This window comes from Ovis canadensis, chromosome 18 (assembly GCF_042477335.2).
Source record: "Ovis canadensis isolate MfBH-ARS-UI-01 breed Bighorn chromosome 18, ARS-UI_OviCan_v2, whole genome shotgun sequence".
Taxonomy (NCBI): domain Eukaryota; kingdom Metazoa; phylum Chordata; class Mammalia; order Artiodactyla; family Bovidae; genus Ovis; species Ovis canadensis.
This window is the reverse complement of record NC_091262.1, coordinates 34,256,738-34,277,500: the sequence shown is the minus strand read 5'-3', so window position 1 is coordinate 34,277,500 and position 20,763 is coordinate 34,256,738. Positions and strand designations below refer to the sequence as shown.

The 20,763-nt window shown below is 40.5% G+C and overlaps 1 protein-coding gene across 2 annotated transcripts in view; it reads left to right on the top strand.

The window, feature by feature from the left end:
• The first annotated feature begins 4,882 nt into the window (after nt 1-4,882).
• Nucleotides 4,883-20,763, top strand: part of BLM (BLM RecQ like helicase) — a 90,148-nt gene continuing 74,267 nt past the window's right edge. For both annotated transcript variants that reach the window (XR_011250520.1, XM_069560345.1), the window contains exon 1: nt 4,883-5,107. The gene's annotated coding sequence lies outside the window, so the exon portion shown is untranslated. The remainder of the gene's footprint in view (nt 5,108-20,763) is intronic.

Genomic DNA, 20,763 nt, shown 5'->3' with positions numbered 1-20,763 from the left:
AAGCCCACTTGACTTCACATTCCAGGATGTCTGGCTCTGGATGAGTGATCACACCATCGTGGTTATCTGAGTCATGAAGATCTTTATTGTATAGTTCTTCTGTGTATTCTTGCCACCTCTTCTCAATATCTTCTGCTTCTGTTAGGTCCATACCATTTCTGTCCTTTATTGTGTTGATCTTTGCGTGAAATGTTCCCTTGTTATCTCTAATTTTCTTGAAGAGACCTTTAGTCTTTCCCATTCTATTGTTTTCCTCTATTTCTTTGCATTGATCACTAAGGAAGGATTTCTTATCTCTCCTTGCTATTCTTTGGAACTCTGCATTCAAATGGGTATATCTTTCCTTTTCTGTGAGAGTTGGACTACAAACAAAGCTGAGTGCCGAAGAATTGATGCTTTTGAACTGTGGTGTTGGAGAAGACTCTTGAGAGTCCCTTGGACTGCAAGGAGATCCAACCAGTCCATTCTGAAGGAGATCAGTCCTGGGTGTTCATTGGAAGGACTGATGCTAAAGCTGAAACTCCAGTACTTTGGCCACCTCATGCAAAGAGCTGACTCATTGAAAAAGACTCTGATGCTGGGAGGGATTGGGGGCAGGAGGAGAAGGGGACGACAGAGGATGAGATGGCTGGATGGCATCACCTACTCGATGGACATGAGTTTGGGTGAACTCCAGGAGTTGGTGATGGACAGGGAGGCCTGGAGTGCAGCCATTCATGGGGTTGCAAAGAGTCAGACACGACTGAGTGACTGAACTGAACTGAACTGAACTGCATTTTGGACTCCTGTTGACTATGATGGCTACTCCATTTCTTCTAAGGGATTCTTGCTGACAGTAGTAGATATAAGGGTCATCTGAGTTAAATTCACCCGTTCCAGTGGAAGTCAAGAGATACCTGGAGTAACAGGCAAATTTGGCCTCGGAGTACAAAACGAAGCAGGTCAAAGGCTAACAGAGTTTTGTCAGGAGAATGCACTAGTCATAGCAAGCATCTTCACCCATCTTGCCTTTTGAGATGGCAGAGTAGAAGGACATGCGCTCATCTCCTGGGAGAACACCGAAATTACAACTCGCTGCTGAGCAACATCAACAGGAGAATGTTGGATCACACCAGAAGAGGTACCCCATGTCCAAGGGCAGAGGAGAAGCCCAAGTAAGACAGCAGGAGGGGCAAAATTGCATTTAGAATCAAACCCCATACCCACCAGAGATGATTGGAGGGCTCTAACAAACCTGGTGAGCACCAGGACACAGAGACCCCACAGAAACTGAGCCAGAACTGTGTGTGAGTGTCTCCTGTGGAGGTACGGGTCAGCAGTGGACTGCTACAGAGGCAGGGGCTCTGGGTGCAGTAGACCTGGGTATGGCATAAGCCCTCTTGGAGGAGGTTGCTGTTAACCCCACCATAGAGATCCCAGAACTTACACAGGACTGGGGAAACAGACTCTTGGAGGGCACAAACAAAAGCTTGTGCACACCAAGACCCAGGAGAAGGGAGCAGTGCCCCCACAAGAGACTAACCCAGACTTGCCTGTGAGTGTTCAGGAGTCTCCAGAGGAGGCATGGGTTGGCGGTGGCCTGCTGTGGGGTCAAGGGCACTGAGTGCGGCATTGCATGGACCTTCTGAAGGAGGTTGCCATTATCTTCATTGCCTCCACCATAGTTTGGCCTCAAGTCAAACAACAGGGAGGGAACACAGCTCCATCCATCAACAGAAAATTGGATTAAAGATTTACTGAGCATGGCCCCACCCATCCGAACAAGACCTAGTTTCCCCCTCAGTCAGTCAGGAAGCTTCCATAAGCCTCTTATCCTTATCCATCTGAGGGCAGACAGATTGAAAACCACAATCACAGAAAACTAACCAACCTGATCACATGAAACACAGCCTTGTCTAACTCAATGAAATTATGAGCCATGCTGTGTAGGGCTACCCAAGACAAACGGGTCATGGTGGAGAGTTCTGACAAAATGTGGTCCACTGGAGGAGGGAATGGCAAACCACTTCAGTATTCTTGCTTTGAGAACTCCATGAACAGTATGAAAAGTTCATTCATGTTGTGGCATATATCAGAAATTCATTCCTTCTTAAGATCGAATAATATTCCTTTGCATGTACAGACCACATTTGTTTATCCATTCATCTGCCAATGGACACTTGGGTTCTTTCCACATTTTGACTATTGTGAATAATGCTGCTATGAGCTTTGGTGTACAAGTATCATTCTCTACATAAGAGCCAGAAAGAATTTTCTAAAATGTAAATTTATTCAGTCCCTTCCTTCATAAAAACCTTCTATGGTAATGGTGAATTAAACCACAATGAGATACCATAGAATAACTACAGATAGCTAAAATGAAAAAGATTGACAATTCCCAGTGTTGGCAAGGATGCAGAAAGTAAGAAACTCATATGGTGTTGGTGGGAGTGTAAAATGGTACAATCACTTTGAAAACAAGTCCGTTTTCACCAAAGTTACTCCATGACTCAGAAATTCCATTCCTAGATACTTACCAAGAAAAATTAATGCATTTATTCACAAAAAATGTATACAAAGGCATCCATAGCAGCTTTATAATAGGCAAAGGGAAAAAATTAAAATGCCCATCAGCAGATGAATGGATAAACAAACTGTACTGTGTTCATACAACTGCAGACTGTTGTTAAAGAATAATTTTAAAAATCTAGTTTAATCAAGGCTCTCACATAGATATAAAATGAATGTATCAAAGGTTTTATTAATATTTAAGTCATTAATTATTGAGACCCAGGAAGATATTAATAAAGCTCAAAGAAAAGTTCAAAGTACTGCAGGCAGGCACATAATAAATAAGGAATAATGAAATGTTTTACAAATAGATGCAAAACCTGGCAGAACTGATCAAACCCACAGTGCAGTAATAAAATACATTGCACTGAACACAATTTGCATTTCTGTACAAAGTATTAGATCTTTAAAAACACCAAGTTATTTCCACGACAATGAAAGGTATGGAACACTCATCAAGTCAGATATCCCCAAAGGGTGTGCTAGCAGCACCATGGTTTCACTGGATACTCAATTTTTAAACCATTTCAGAGCTCATGTTTTTAGACCATTTCAAAATTTTCCCGTTTTCCTCTACGTTACACAGTAATAAAAGAGAATGAACTACTGGTACACAGACAGGTGAAGCTTGAAGATACTATGTTCAGAAAAAAAAAAAAAAAGGCAGAAATTAACTCCACAATGGAAGTTCCACAAGAGAATCTTTGGGGTGCTGGAAATGGTATATAACTTGAGTGGTAGAGATACGTTTATTTACATATATGTATACATAGCTATATATATATATATATAAACATATATATATATAAAATCATTGATTTTACTTAAGAGTAGTACACAAACGTCTCCCTATCTCACTCTCACTTGCTATTTGTTTTCAGCGTGAAGTCCAAACTGAGGTGTGTCATCTGTTTCCTGTAATGTGTAATTTCTATTTTCCCCTTTTCTGATAGTTTCTTAAAGCTACCTTACATAGCTTTCCATCTCCCGGCCTTTGCCTACAGATCATACATGCTATTTATCACTCAGCTATCAGCACACCTTTTGAAACCCTCACCTAACCTGACAAATCTGTCCTCCTAGGTACCTCTGTAACATAGGTCAGCATTGTTACCGCTTGTGTTGTCGTCATAAAGTGCACAAGTGTCTGCCTCCTCAAAAGATGTCTAAACGAATGTATGCTCCTTAAGGACACTCTCCAGAGCTGGCACAATGCCTGGCACTGGACAAGAGCATAAAGTTGAAAGACAGTGAAGAAAAAGGCGAAAGAATTCAGGCAGTGCGTGGTTTAGGCGATTTCACCTCAGCGTCAAACTTTACTGAATTCTGAGAGAGGATCCTACTTGTGGAACCCTTTGAATTTAAAAGTTACCGCTTTATTCTTTTGGTAAATTATTCACTCTTTGTTCTTTATCCCTATCCTGCTTCCTGTTTGATCATTTTGGTATTAAAAGTCTGCTTGGCTGACTCTGCTTTTGCTTTTTTCCTAGAGTAATTCAACAGCGATGTGTTCTGATCGTCCCATTCGGCTTTGTTTCTGAACATTTAAAAAACAGATTTAGATAGCTAATGGGAAGCTGCTGTATAGCATAGTCAGTTCAACTCTGTTCTCTGTGATGACCTAGAGGGGTGCCGTGGGGGTGGTGATGAAGGAGGGAGATTCAAGACAGAGGGGATATTATGTATACATACAGCTGATTCACTTTTGTTGTACAGCAAAAACACAACATTGTAAAGCAATTATACTCTAATTTTAGAAAATGGGGGAAAAAACCTAGCAGATTTCACTCACAAAATAGGACTGAAACAGATTTTTCTGTTTTTTTAAAGGAGAAATAACTTCATTTCTTTAGCAAGTAAAGAAAATCTGGCATTAGAGGGCCCACAGTCCCATGATGGAAAAAATCACTTGGAACCTCAGCACGGGTTTTCACTCAGCTACTGCACATGTCCCTGCATGCATCTGAGTTTGACACCCTTTTGTCCATCAGTGACAATTTCCAGTTGCTCACTTCGAACATACTGTGTGGGGTAGAGGCCAGAGTTACCAAGCAGGTGGAGAGGACAGGAGTCAAAGTCTCACAGGCAGAACCAAAAAGACCAGAGAGTAGAGCCTTGGCGGGGCCTATGGGAACTCAAAAATCTCAGGCTCCCCTTAAACGCAGGGGTTTTCAATTCAGCCACAGTCGGGTTCCAGGAGCCTTTCTCATTGACGGCCTTTTGCAACACACTCTGTAACTCACTAAAAACGAAGGACTCTGCCAAGGCCGGAAGCCCGGGGGATTAACTGTAGTCATCTGACCTCGAATTCCGGGCTTTGATTGGGCTTTGCGAATACGTGCCCCTCTCGGCCCTGTACGCGCATCCCGCCCCAGCAGCCCACGGGGCGGGGGACAGGTTGCCACCGAGGGACAGTATTGGTCGGCTTCTTCGGGACGCAGCCAATCGGAATCTGTCGGCTTCCGGCGCGAAATGAGCTGGCGCGCGGTCCCCGGGCTGTGGCAGCGACGCGGGTAGTTTAGATCCTGGTTCCGCCCGCTTCCAGAGTGTAGGAGAGGTGAGTTCCCGCACACGCCGACTTACGGGTTGTCCGCCTGGCCCATCTCCGTTCCTGGCTATCCGGCCCAGGGATGGAGAGGGAGGCCTCTCCGGTTCCTCCCGTTGTCTCCCTCGGTTCCGCTAGGCCAGAGTCCGGAGTCCTCCAGTCCCGCGAGCGGCTTGAGCGGAGATTCTGATTCGGATACAGAGACCCGGGGGCGGGGGCTAACTTTACCAAGCTGTCCCAGGGCGTCGGGGGCAGAGCCGGCCTAGCAGCCACTATGTTCTTGTTCGTGTGCTCCAGTGCCTGCCCTGATGCCTGGCACAGAACAGTCACTGTCTAGATGCCTGGCACTACCTCGTTTCTCTACCGAGGGAAAACCAAATCACTGTACTTTTCTAAATGGCCTCCCACATGCATGAGCCAGGCAGTGGTGTTTTGAGTGTCTGTACCACGTGCCCGGCACCTCTTTATCTTAACTGTAGCTTAACCCCAGCAAAGGGAAATGGTTAAGGGCACAGACTGTATCAGGTTTCCTGAGTTCAGATGCTGGCCTCTGCACATACTAGGTGTGTGACTCTCCAACTCTTAAAGTACCTCAGTTTCCTTCTTATATGAAGGAGATAACCTATTTTACATCTTGGAGGTTTTGTTAGTATTGAACCGACTTAATGCTGTATATGCCAGTAAATGCTTCACAGAGTGCTTACTACTTAGTAAGGGTTCTTTTATCACCACCCAGAGAGCTAGATAGGGTTGTTCTCACTTTAGCCATTGAGACTAGAGCACAAACAAGTGTCTTTGTGAAAGGGCGTTTGGTGATTAAATGCTAGAGATAGGATTTGAATTAAATTGAACTGCCAGACCCCAAAACACCTTGTACAACCGGGAGGTTCCTCCTGTACCCCTTAGTTGCCCTTAGGTTACTTGCGACTTTGGACGTCTAGTGGCCTGAAATGGAGCAGGTACCTGACAGCTTGGGCTTCCCTGGTGGTAAAGAATCTTCCTGCCAATGCAGGAGACATGGGTTTGATCCTGAGGTTGGGATGCCCTGGAGAAGGAAGTGGCAACCCACTCCAGTATTCTTGCTTGGGAAATCCCATGGATGGAGGGACTTAGCTTGGAGGGCTACAGTCCATGGGTTTGCAAAAGAGTCCGCCACAAGTTGTGGAGCTAAACAACAGCCTGACAGCCCCTGGTGCCACCAACGTGGATAAATAGCACTCCTGTGCCCCTGTCAAGAGTAAGGAACAATTTATGTAACTGATTCGCTTTCTCATACAGCAGAAACAAACGCAACATTGTAAAGTAATTAGACTTCAATTAAAAAAAAAAAAGGGACATAGTGAGAGAGGCTAGGTGAGAAAGCTGAAATTGGAGAAGGAAGAGGCAGAGTATTCTGTGTGAAATAATAAATAGAATTAAATTGAAACAACATTTAGTTAGCCAGGCTGCTGACTGTCAAAAAGTAACTTATAGTCTAGTAGGAGGAGAGGAAATTTCTGAATCTTGAATCATTTTCAGCGTCAGTCCCCATGATAACCACCTTATGCATAATATTTCTCATCCTCCCAGCAACCGGGAGCTATTGCCTTCATTTTACTGATGAGGAAACCCAGGATTTAAAAATTGGAAAAAGACTGTAGTATTAGATGTGCAGTAAAAGAACAGTGTGCAGGGAAATTATACACATCCACTTTAGGATAGTCACAGTCACTGGAGAGGAAGATAGGGGAAGTGAAGGATTTTAAATATATCTGAATCGTTTTATGCCTTTAAAAGAGAAATAGGATAGAGTTTGGACTTTCCTGGTGGCTCTGTGGTAAAGAATTCGCCTGCCAATACAGGAAATGCAGGTTTGATCCCTGGTTCTGGAATATTCCCTTGGAGATACCCACTCCAGTATTGCCTGGGAAATCTCATGGACAGAGGAGCTTGGAGGGCTACAGTCCATGGCTTCTAAACAACAACAGGACAGAACTTAAATTCTTAAATTTAGTTGGTGGGTACATGGGAATTATTCTATTTTCTGTAAATTAAAAAAAAATTTAAGGAAATATATAAAATTAAATATAAATACTATATTAAATATAGTTAAATAAAGTAGTACTAGTTGGAGAAGGAAATGGCAACCCACTCCAATACTCTTGCCTGGAAAATCCCATGGATGGAGGAGCCTGGTAGGCTACAGTCCATGGGGTCGAAAAGAGTCGGACACGACTGAGCGACCTCACTTTCACTTTCACTTTCCTGCAAGGAGAAAGTGCAAAGTCTTAACCACTGGACCAGCAGGGAATAGTCCTGTTTGTCTTTCTCTCCAACCAATAATTTATTATTTTTCTTGCATATGTTAGTAATGCCCTAATTTACTTCTAAGGTTAGGAGAGAGACCTTTGATGTAGATAGTAGGTATTTTGGAGAAGGCAATGGCAACCCACTCCAGTATTCTTGCCTGGAGAATCCCAGGGACGGAGGAGCCTGGTAGGCTGCCGTCTATGGGATCACACAGAGTCGAACATGACTGAAGCGACTTAGTAGTAGCACTAGTTAACTATATATTTTAATATGTAGTATTTTTCTTTGAAGTAGAGTTGATTTACAGTATTCTATTTGTTTCAGGTATACAGCATAGCATTTCAATATTTTTGCCGATTCAGTTCAGTTCAGTAGCTCAGTCGTGTCCGACTCTTTGCAACCCCATGAATCGCAGCACACCAGGCCTCCCTGTCCATCACCAACTCCTGGAGTTCACTCAGACTCACGTCCATCGAGTCAGTGATGCCATCCAGCCATCTCATCCTCTGTCATCCCCTTCTCCTGCCCCCAATCCCTCCCAGCATCAGAGTCTTTTCCAATGAGTCAGCTCTTCGCATGAGGTGGCCAAAGTACTGGAGTTTCAGCTTCAGCATCATTCCTTCCAAAGAAATCCCAGGGCTGATCTCCTTCAGAATGGACTGGTTGGATCTCCTTGCAGTCCAAGAGACTCTCAAGAGTCTTCTCCAACACCACAGTTCAAAAGCATCAATTCTTAAATGTTATTGCCGGATAATGGTCGAAGTCCACCCATATTGCTGCACATGGTGGAATTTCATTTTTTTTTTATGGCTGAGTATTATTTATTTCTCTGTGTGTGTGTGTGTGTGTATATATCACATCTTTATTCATTCATCTGCTGATGCATTACTTTGATGTTCTGGCTGTTGTAAATAGTGCTGCTATAAACACTGGGATGCATGTATCTTTTTGAATTAGTATTTTCATTTTCTCTAGATACATGCCCAGAAGTGGAATTGCTGGATCATATGGTAGTTCAGTTTTTGAGAAACCTCCATATTGCTTTGCTTGATGGCTGCACCATTCCCATCAATAGTATACAAGGGTTCTCTTTTCTCCACTTTCTCTCCTATATTTATCGTCTGTAGGCTTTTTGATGACAGCCATTCTGACTGATATCTTGAGTCAGATATCACTGATATTGTGAGGTGTTATCTCATTGTTTTGACTTGCATTTTCTCTCATAATTAGCAGAATTGAGCATCTTTTCATGTACTTGTTAGCCATCTGTATGTCTTTGAAAAATGTCTGTTTAAGTCTTCTGCCCATTTTTTGATTGGGTTTTTTGTTTACTCAGCACCACTTGTTGAGGAGACTCTTCTCCAGTATATATTGTTGCCTTTTATTATAAATTAATTGATCACAGGTGTGTGGGTTTATTTCTGGGCCCTCTATCCTGGTGCATTGATCTGTGTGTCTGTTCTTATGCCAGTACTGTGCTGTTTTTATTTCTGTGGCTTTGTAGTCTAGTCAGAAGTCTGGGAGAGCAATACCTTCAGCTTTGTTCTTTTTTCTCACAACTGCTTTGGCAGTTTGGGGTCTTTTATGATTCTGTATGAGTTTTAGAATTATTTGTTCTAATTCTGTGAAAAATTTCATGGGATTGCATTACAGCTGAATGTTACTTGGGTTGTATTTTGTATTTATTCCGTTTAAGGGAAGAAAGGATAGAAAAAGAGGTCCATGGATAACTGCCGAGTATTTTGAGGAGCAGAATGCCAAAGCCATTGTGGGTCTCCGTTGCCTGTAGCTTGGTACGTGAGGCCCTTGAACAGTCTCCTCTAACCCTTGTTGGTCCACACCAGTCTTGGCACAGACAGTGCACTGACTACTCTTCACAGCTTCCACCCTGTCTGAGAGGTTCCAGTTGTCCTTCAAGATCCAATTCAGTATTCTTTGGAAAGCTGCTCCATGATTTTCCTGAATTTTACCTTCATCTGGGAAGTCATAAGACTTTTAAGAAAAGACTTTATTGTAGGGCTTACCCCATTCCATTATAATTATTTATTGGCATGTCTATTTCCTACTTGTCTAGAAGCTCATTGAGGGTAATAATTATGTCTTGCCTATCTCTGTCCTCTAGTGCCTCCTACAATCCCTGGCACAGAGTGAAAATACAAGTTGAAATCAGCTAGTGGAAGTTCTCGGCATTATGACATAGGGACTTTGTTCTTAAAGAATAGCAGGGAACTACTGAGTTCACTTTATCTAAAAAGCCCTATATCTTAATGAACCATGCTCTCAATATCAAGAAGAAACTTTGCAGTCGTAATCCGCCTTTCTCTCACTTCAGCTGTCTTTATTTTCTCATGAAATTTAAATTTTAAAATTTCTAAATAACCTTAGTGTATTCATAATTTATTCCACGTAGCTTCTCAGTCTTTGTGGTTGTCATTTATCTTGTAAATTATCACCGTATTCCATTCTTCTTCTTGTTTTAATAGGTGTGAAATGTTGCCTCATGGTATTAATTATTAGAAAAGTTGATCAGGGCTCCTCCCTATAGCTGCTGCGTCGGTATCGGTGGGAGCCCCAGCTCGAGCTTGGTAATAAAAATTCTCTTGCTTTTGCATCAAAAAAAAAAAAAAAGTTGAACATTTTTCCATAAGATTATTTTGTATGTGTACATTTTGGTTAACTATTTATACTCCCTGATCATTTGTTCTTTGGAGCTTGTGTGTTTTTAATATTAATACTTTATTTGTTATTTGTTGCTGTTTTTTCAAAAAACAATTTGTGTGTGAAAGTAGATACATTTTTTAAGTACACTATGTGTATATATATACATATAAAGAATATGGAGTTTAACTTTATATTAAAATTACGTAAATGTAAAGAATAATTATAAAACTGTAATTACATGAAGAAATGTAATATTTTCCCTCATCATAACGTCCTCCCTACACTGGAGATAACTATTTCCCTGTTTTTTATAATAATAATTTTATTAGCTTACCCATGTATGCACCTATGAGTAATGTAGTTAATTCAGTTTTGCCTGCTTTTGAACTCAGTAAATGGCTTGATGGTTTATGTTTCTACTTTGTCTTTCTTCTTTGATTCAATGTTATGTTTGTGAGATTCTTCCATATTGTAGATACAGGTTTTCCTTTTCTTCTTTAATTTTTTGGCCATGCCATGTGGCATGGGTGATACTAGTTCCCCCAGGGATAACTAATAGGAACCTTTCTTTGGAAGGAATGATGCTGAAGCTGAAACTCCAATACTTTGGCCACCTCATGCGAAGGGTTGACTCATTGGAAAAGACTCTGATGCTGGGAGGGATTGAGGGCAGGAGGAGAAGGGGACGACAGAAGATGAGATGGCTGGATGGCATCACTGACTCGATGGACATGAGTCTGAGTGAACTCTGGGAGCTGGTGATGGACAGGGAGGCCTGGCGTGCTGCGATTCATAGGGTCACAAAGAGTCAGACACGGCTGAGCAACTGAACTGAACCCCAAAATGTCAGCGTCTCAGAATGAAAGCAAGTGTTAGTGCCCCACGTAGGCAAAAGGACCTTATTGGCTTAAGGGATCGCACCTGTGCCCTCTGCATTGAAAACATCGAGTCTTTACCATTGGCCCACCAGGGAAGGCGCAGGTAGAGGTTTTCTAATTTTTTAAATAATTTAATGATTTATAATAAAAGCTTATTTCGTTGCCATAGAATATTCTGTTGTCTGATTGTGCCTCAGTTTACCCGCCCTGCTTTCGATGGCATTTGGGCTGGTTTCCGATTTTGGCTGTTAATGTTGCTCTGAATGTTCTTGTGTATACTCCCTGCTGCACACGGTCTTTAGTTTGTGTGTAACTAAAAGTAGAAGCGCTGGGTCTAAGGGTATGTATAGGCTTTACTTTTCGATCTGAAGCCAAATGGTCTTCAAACGTGGTTGCCCTCCTACCAGCGTGTTAAGACTTTTCATTGCCCCACGTCCTTTCTGATATTTGATACTGTGAGTTTGTTTTTGCCTGTCAGGTAGGTGTATGTATTTTCTTAAGGTTTTGGTTCCCTGGATTATTAATGAAGCTGAGCACCTTGTATTTATGGACTGTGTCCTCGTTTTTAAAGTGACTCTTCAAGTATTCTGTCTTTTCTGTGGAGTTGTCTTTTTCTTGTTTTATAGGAGTTATTTTTACATTCCACATAGTTGTTTTTGTTATACATATTGCTGATATCTTCTCATCTGTGGCTCTTAAAAGTGGATTTAATATAATTTTAGTCAATTATTTTTAAACATTTTTATTATGAAAATTTCTTGAATTTTTACTTTATATTGGAGTATAGTTGATTAACAGTGTTGTGATAGTTTTAGTTGTTCAGTGAAGTGATTCAGTTATGCATAGACATGTGTCTATTCTTTCTCAAGTTCTTTCCCCATTTAGGTTGTTGCATAACATTAAGCAGAGTTCCCCTGTGTTATACAGTTTGTCCTTGATGGTTATGCATTTTAAATATAGCAGTGTATACACTCCCAAACTCTTAAGTTCCTCTCCTCCACCCTACTGTGAAATAATATATATTTCATGGGAAAAAGTGCAGAAAACATCCATATAACCTGTGTTGTTGTTTAGTCGCCAAGGCGTGTCCAGCTCTTTTTTGTGACCCCACGGACTGTAGCCCACCAGGCACTATCTATGGGATTTCCCAGGCAAAAATACTGGAGTAGGTTGCCGTTTCCTTCTCTAGGGGATCTTAACAACCCAGGGATAGAACTTGCATCTCCTGCCATTAGCACCCGTGTTCTTAACTGCTGAGCCACCAGGGAAGCCCATAAGCTTTGTAGGAATGAGTTAACATAGTAGGCCTGAGAATTATCCTTAGAAAGACCTGCACACAAGATTGGCCCTTGACTGGTGTCTAGGAACTCAGCTTTTGGAACCTTTTTTAAGCTAATAAAGTCCTTTTGCCTATGTGGGGCACTTAACACTTGCTTTCATTCTCAGAAGCTGACATTTTGGGGTTAAAGGGTTCCTATGTGACCAGCCCTAGATAAAGACCCTAACCATTGCATCTCTGGTGAGTTCCCTAGGGCAGAAGCATTGCGCACGTGTAGCTACGCTTTCCTTGAGAGAGAGCATGCTGTCTAGGAGGGAGAGTGTATGTAAAGCCAGTATGGATTCCTACAGACTGGCGTGTTTTTCCCCTTGCTGATCTGATGGTGTGTCTTTACCGCCTGTTGTAATGAAACTTAGCTGTGTGTTGGGACTGTATGCCTGGGGGTCCTTCATCACTGAACATGAGGGAGCAGCCTCTGGGGACTCCACCGACAGCATGTTAATGATATGTATCGAAGGAAACACCTCTATACCCATGTCCCAAGTTAGAACATTGCTAGCACCTTCAAAAGCCTCCTCTCTGCCCGTCTCATCCTCATCCCCAAAGAGAACAGTCATCCTAACTTGTGTGCTACTCAGGACCTTGCTTGTGCTTGCGTTCAGTTGTGTCCAACTCTTTGCAACTCCCTCCACTGTAGCCCACCAGGCTCCTCTGTCCATGGGGTTTCCCAGAAAAGAGGACTGGAGTGAGTTGCCATTTCCTCCTCCAGGGGATCTTCCCAACCCAGGGATCTAACCTGAGTCTCCTGCATCGCAGGTGGATTCTTGACCACTGCGCCACCTGGGAAGCCCAACCAGGATGTTATTTTTCTTTATTTTCAGGTGTCAGGTCCTGAAAGTGCAAGTCGCTCAGTCATGTCTGACTCTGCAATCCTATGGACTGTAGCCTGCCAGGCTCCTCTGTCCATGGAATTCTCCAGGCCAGAATGCTGGAGTGGGTTGGCATTCCCTTCTCCAGGAGATCTTCCCATCCCAGGGATCAAACTCAGGTCTCACATATCGCAGGCAGATTCTTTACTGTCTGAGCCACCAAGCAAGTTATTTTAAACTAGATGGCACACAGAATATTCTTAATTAAAAAGACAGTTCAGTTTTTCTTATCTTTATCTTTTTTGTTAGTGCTTTTTATATCTTGTTTGATAAATCTCTTGGTGATTATAAAATTATTCTGTATTCTTTCCCAGAAACTTTATTGTTTTGCCCTTTACATTTAGAGCTGCAGTTCACTTGAAAATGATTTATGTGTGTGGAGTGAAGTAGTGTTTAAATTTCATTTCTTCTCATGTAGATCCAGTGCCCCGGCCCCATTTACTGAAAGACTCCTTTCCTAGTGTTCTGCAGTGCCACTTTTGTCTTAAATTAACTTTCTGTATATTGCCTTGCTTGTGGATTCTTTAGTCTCTTTAGACCAAAGAGAGACTCATCTATTTGCTTATCCTTGCATCAGTATCTCATTGTTTTTAAAGTAGGTTTTTAGTAAGTCCTCATATGTCTGCTGGCACTAGTCTTCTGACCCTGTAGGTCTTCCAGAGTGTCTTGGCTATTTTTGGAATTTTGCATCACCATGTAAACTATACATTCATCTGTTAAATTCCTTCAAGGGGAAAAAATAGAATTTTGATTAGAGTTGCATGAAGTTATACATCAGTTTGGGGAGAATGGGCATCTTGATAGTGTTGTTGTCTTCCAGTCATGACTATGATTCAAATATTTGTTTACTCCTTGTGGGCTTCCTGGGTAGCTCAAATGGTAAAGAATCTGCCTGCAATGCAGGAGACCTGGGTTCGACCCCTGGGTCGGGAAGAGTCCCTGGTGAAGGGCATGGCAACTCACTCCAGTATTCTTGCCTGGAGAATTCTATGGGTTCTCAAAGAGTCCTTTGATTACTCCTTAATTTCTCTTAATAATTATTTATAATTTTCTGAACAGAATCATAGACATATTTGGTATATTTATTTTTTGGACTTAAAAATTTTTATGCCATTGTAAATGGTAAGCTTTCTGAAATTTTGTTTATTGGTGATATATAAAAATAGAATCAATTTTTGTGTGCTGACATCACATCCAACAGTCTGCTTAAACTCGCTGCATTTGTTTTCTGCTGTAATGAATAACCACAAATTCAGTGGCTTGAAACAACACAGGTTTATTATCTTACAGTCTGTAGTCCCAGGTTGAATGGGTCTCTCTGGGTATTGGTGTTCCCTGTGTTCCTTTCTGGAACCTCTAGGGAAGAATCTGTTTCCTTCCCCTTTACATCTTCTTGAGGCTTTCCCCCTCTGTTAATCTGAAGATCTTCTAGTTGTTCTGTATACACGATTGTGTCATTTGTGAATGTTAATGCTCTTGCTTCTTTCCAGTCCTCCTGTACTGTTTATTTACTATTCTTGCTGTTCTGCTTTGGCTTCAACTTCCAGTGCACATCATACGGAAGTAGTGAGAGTGGGCATCCCTGTAGTGTTCTGATCTACAAGGAAAAGCTTTCTAAATTTCATCCTCCTGGATGGAGGCTTGTTTATTTTTTAATTGTATATCCCCTCTGTAGGGTTAGGGAAGTTCCCTTTTATTCCTTCTTTGATAAGAGTTTTCATAAAGAATGGATCTCATTGTGAATGGATATTTATTTGATTTTACCGTATGCTTATTCTGCAGCTCTTGAGAAGAATCATAAGATTCTTCTGCTTTAATAATTTGATTTTTTGATGTTGCCAACCATGCATTCCTGAAACAGTGTGACTTGGTCATAGTATATTTTATACATGACTGGATTTGGTTTGCTAACATATTGTTTGGGATTTTTTGCAGCTACATTCATGCATGAGAAGTGACTTGTAATTTTTCTTGTTAACTGCCCTTGCAGAATTCTGTACCAAAATTATGCTAGTTTCATAGAGTTGGGAGGTTCAGTCTTTCTATACTTTGGAATCATTCATAAAATTTGGAATTTTAAATGAAGTATTTAAAAATTAGAATATTTTATTGTCATAAATGCTCAGAAGAATTCACCAGCTCTTGGGTGTTGATAGTGTCTTTATGGGTAGATTTTTAATCACAGATATTTCTTTAAAATAACTGTAAGGCTGTAGGCTTTCTGTCTTTTTGAGTGAGTTTTGGTAACTATGTTTGTAAAGAAATTTGTCCCTTTCATCTAAATTTTAAATTTCTCTGGCTCAAAGTTGTTCATAACAACCTATTATTATATTTTAATGTCTATATTATATGTGATTGAGTTTCTTCTTTTAGTCCTGATAGTGAGTTATGCGTGCCTTTTCTCTTGTTTTTGGTAAGTCTTTTTACAGAACAAACCTTGTTTACTGGCTCTATTATTTGTTCATTATTTTGGCTCTTTATAATTTTCTTCTATGTTCATTGGACACATTTTGTTTTTCACTTGTGAAAATGAAAAACATATGAGATAGAATAGTTAAGGCTCTGCGTTTCCCTGTAATTGCATCTTTAGTTGCATAGCACAAATTTTTTATATGTAAACTTTGATTATTGTTCAGGTCAAACATATATACTAATGCCTACTCTGTTATCTTATTTGATGCATGCTTTTTTAATAAGTATATTCCTTTATTTCCAAACATAAGGATTTCCTGGATCTCTTTCCTCCTTTCTCTTTCTTTGTTTTACTTTGAAAAATTAAAGTAATTTTTATGGGAAAATTGTAGGATTAGTCCAGTAATAATGTACCTACTCAAGTGTGCATTTTACATTCATAAAAATAGTTCATGTTATCAACCTTAAAAATAAAATAGCTATTTTACTGGCAAAATGAACTTATTCAGGAATGGCAGAGGAATTGCAATTTAGGACATGCAAACTATAGCAAACTGCAGGTAAGCCTAGAAAACGTAGGAGAACAACCTTACTTTATATGGAAAAAGAAGTTGGAAAGGGATGCCCTGAACCCAAGACCATTGGAGGAAAGCAAGAGCTCAGAGGGGCTGAGTTGCAGATCTCATTGACTGTCCTGTTGCTTAACAAGGAGAAAATCGGGTGATAAAGTAAGCTTCCTGCCCAGGAACGTAAAGCAAGCTGTGAAGGAAGATACATGTGAGGAGAGCAACCCTTTCAAGACTTTGCAACTCTGTTTTCAGTGAAATTTCTTCCTTTTTTAATTTTTGCAATGTTTGGTCACAAAGAAAACATTAGTATTTCCCCAAAAGTACAAATATTTTGAACTGTTCTTATTCATCTGGAAGATTAAAAACTTTCTGTTAATGTACTGTTGGATACAAGGGAAATACAAATGGAAATAAAGGATTCTTGAAATGAAAACAACAAATCAGATTCTGTAAGACACATATAATGAAGTGATGAAGGGGGAATTTATAGCTTTAAAGCCATTATAAATAAAGGAAAGAAAATAGATGAACTAAATGGCGAGCTTGGAAAGTTAGAAAAAGGACAACAAAGTAAACCAAATGAAAGCACAAGAGGCAAAAATATAATAAAGACAGAGGCAGAAATTAATGAGAGAGAGAACTGCAAAACAATTAATCAATCAAAATCTTGTATTTTGAAAAATTTAGCAAACTAGTAAACTACCGCCTAACTTAAGAGAATAGGCGGGGGGATTGGGCTTCCCTCGTGGTCCAGTGGTTAAGAATCTGCCTGCCAATGCAGGAGACACGGGTTGATCCCTAGTCTGGGAAGATCCTACATGCCACAGAGCAACTAATCAGTGCGCCACAGCTACTGAGCCCACGCCCTGAACTACTACTGCATGCCTGGAGCCCATGCTCCACAAGAGAAGCCGCTGCAGTGAGAAGCCCACGCACCGCAAGGAAGACAGCCTGTGTTCACCCCACCGGGAGAAAGCCCACCTGCTGCAACAAAGACCCAGTGCAGCCAAAATAAATAAATAAAGATTAAAAAATTAAAGAAAATGGGGGAAATCGCAAATACAGAATGACAAATGGGGAAAAACTCACTGATAGAAAAGAAATTTTTTAAATTATGAGATTAATTTGCATACCTCTAAACATATTCGAATATTTATTTGAAATGAGTTCAGTTCAGTTCAGTTGCTCTGTCATGTCCAACTCTTTGCAACCCCATGGACTGCAGCACACCAGGCCTCCCTGTCCATCACCAACTCCCGGAGTTTACTCAAACTCACGTCCATTGAGTCAGTGATGCCATCCAACCATCTCGTTCTCTGTCATCCCCTTATTCTCCCGCCTTCAGTATTTCCCAGCATCAAGGTCTCTTCAGATGAGTCAGCTCTTCACATCAGTTGGCCAAAGTATTGGAGTTTCAACTTCAACATCAGTCCTTCCAATGAACACTCAGGACTGATCTCCTTTAGGATGGACTGGTTGGATCTCCTTGCAGTCCAAGAGACTCTCAAGAGTCTTCTCCAACACCACAATTCAAAAGCATCAATTCTTCGGTGCTCAGCTTTCTTTATAGTCCAGCTCTCACATCCATACATGACCACTGGAAAAACCATGGCTTTGACTAGATGGACCTTTGTGGCAAAGTAATGTCTCTGCTTTTTAATATGCTGTCTAGGTTGGTCATAACTTTTTTTCCAAGCAGTAAACATCTTTTAATTTCATAGCTTCAGTCACCATCTGAAATGGGTAGAGAAATAGATTCTGACAAAATGGATCCTCATAAAGATTACAAGTTAAATAGCTCAATTTCCATAGGATAAAGTTTTGAAAGAACCACTTCATTGAAAACAAAAAGCATTAGGTCCAAATGGTTTCATAGGGAAAATTCTGCTAAACTTCAAAAGTCTAGGTAACCACAGTGCTAATAAATTGTTTCAGACCAATGAAGGGAAACTTCAAAAAAATCTTGTTAGGTGCTTCGTATTACAGTTAGTCATTTAGTCATTTAGTCATCTGTCTCTTGTGTTCGTGCTCAGTTGTGTCCGACAGTTTGCAACCCCTTGCAGCCCCAAGGACTGTAGGCTGCCAGGCTTCTCTGTCCATGGGATTTCCCAGGACAGAATACTGCCATTTCCTCCTCCAGGGGATCTTCCCAACCCAGGGATCGAACCCTTGTCTCCTGCATTGCAGGCAGGTTCTTTTATCACTGAGCCAGCAGGGAAGCCCCAAGTAATCTGTCTCTATTGTTATTATTGTTATTACTTTTCACTCAGTCGTGTCTGACTCTTTGTGATCCCATGGACTGTAGCCTACCAGGCTCCTCCCTCCATGGGATTCTCCAGGTAAGAATACTGGAGTGGGTTGCCATTTTCCTTCTCCAGGGGATCTTCCCAACCCAGGGATCGAACCCCGGTCTCCCGCATTCCAGGCAGACGCTTTAACCTCTGAGCCACCAGGGAAGCCCTGTCTCTAGTTGTTATCAAACAGCTAGAGTGAAGTAAAATTCAGTCTTCTAGATGCTCCTTGAGTTTGCCTTTTTTGAAGCTGTTTTGTTGACCTATAATAAACTGCACGTATTTGAGTTATGATTTGATCGGCTTTGATATATATATCATCAGCACAATCGGGTTTGAGAACATAGTCATCTCTGCCAAAAGTCTCTGCATGCCCCTGTGCCATGCCTCACTCCTGCTCCCTTTCCGCCAGTTCAGAATCTATAATATATGTAATCCATATATGAAACAATTTGAGCATCAGCATAAATAATGACAGTATAGATTACAACCCACTGAATAAATGAAGAATCTTTACTGATAGAAAACAAATAGGGGAGACAGGAAAGTTCTTGATAGTAGAATGCCAACTACTAAATGGTAATGCCAACTGCTAAAGAATGGAATTAGAAAAACCTTCATTATATAATCATATTATTTCTTCAGGTATGAATCATCAATGGACATGAAAACAGTTTTTTTTCCCTAGATATCCTTTTATTGCTGATTTCTGGCTTAATTACAATTGGTTGGAAGCATGTCATTATTATGTTAGTCCTTTGAGATTTTTTTTTTTTTTTAATTTTTTATTTTTTTATTTTTTTATTTTTTTCCTTTGAGATTTTTTGAGCCTTGCCTTGTGACCCCGTACAGGGTTGGCTTTTGTAAATGTCTGTTCTTGAAAAGTGTACACGGTGTAGTTGTCGAGTTTGTGTTATTCAAATTTCTGGATTGTTACTGATTGTTTAGTTACTTGTTCTGTCATTTACAAAGAGCTAATTTTAAGTCTATAATTGCAGGCTTTTTTCTGTTTCTTCTTGTCGTGCTATCAGCTTCGCTGCATGTATCTTTGCAGTTATATTATGAGCCATACCAATTGAAAGTAGTGAGTCTTCCTGCTGAATTGAATTCTTTATCATTATATTCTTTATCTCTACTGAAGCTTTATGTCTTAAAATCTGTTTTCTTTGATATGAATATAGCCGTCAGCTTTTTTGGGTCAGTTTTTGTATATTTTTTCCATCTTCTTACTTTCAACCTTTCTGTACACCTGATTTTTTACATGTGACAAATATTAGGTACCATTTAAAGAATTCAGATTGTAATCTTTTAGTCAAGACAGTCTATTTACATTTACTATAATTTATAAATTTTTGGATTTAAATCTACTACCTTATTTTTTCTTTGTATTATTTTTTTCCTCTTTTATGTGGCTTTCTTACAGGTAAATTTTTTTGTTTGTTTTTAATCACTTTCCCCTTCTAGATTTTAAGTTACATACTCTGCTTTTGTTCTTTGGTAGTTACCCTAGAAAGTGCAAATGCATATTTATATAACTTATGATAAGTTTTAAGCTTATCAACGCTTATTATACTCCTCGCAGACAATACAAGGGCCTTGGAACACATTCACTGTCTTTGCCTCCCTCATTTATGGGTCATCTGTTGTTGGGTGTTTTAACTATTTTTTTTTAACCCCGCTGGACATTGTTATTTTGTACAGTCAAGGATTGCATAGCTTTAACCGAATGTTCGCCACTTTCTTTGTCCTTCAGTCTAGCTGTCATCCATCCAGGCTCACTTTTCTGCTACATGAAAGTACATCCTTCAGAATTTCATCTAATGAGAGTCTGCTGGTGGTAAACTCTTGGTTTTTGATTATCTGAAAATATCTTTATTTTGCCTTGATTATTTTTTAAAGTTTTTTTTTTAATGTGGGCCATTTTTTTAAAAAGTCTTTTTTGAATTTGTTACAATATTGTTTCTGTTGTCTGTGTTCTAGTTTTTTGACCACAAGGTACGTGGGATCTCAGCTTCCTGATGGGGGAGCAAACCCGTACCCCCTACATTGGAAGGCGAAGTTTTACCCACTGGACCACCAGGGAAGCCCCTGGCTTGACTTTTTAAATAACAACTTTGTCAGATGTAACTCCCGTACCATAAAGTTCTCCCATTTTAAGTGCAGAATTCAGAGGCTTTTAGTATATTCACCTGTGCAGCAGTTGTCACACTGAATCTTAGAACAGCTTTGTCAGCCCAGAGAAAAACACCACACCCCTAGCCATCAAACCACAATCTAACCAGCACCCCTGCCCCAGGCAGTCACTAGTTACTCTATAGGCTTGCTTACTTTCGACTTGTCATAGAAATGGGGTCATACCA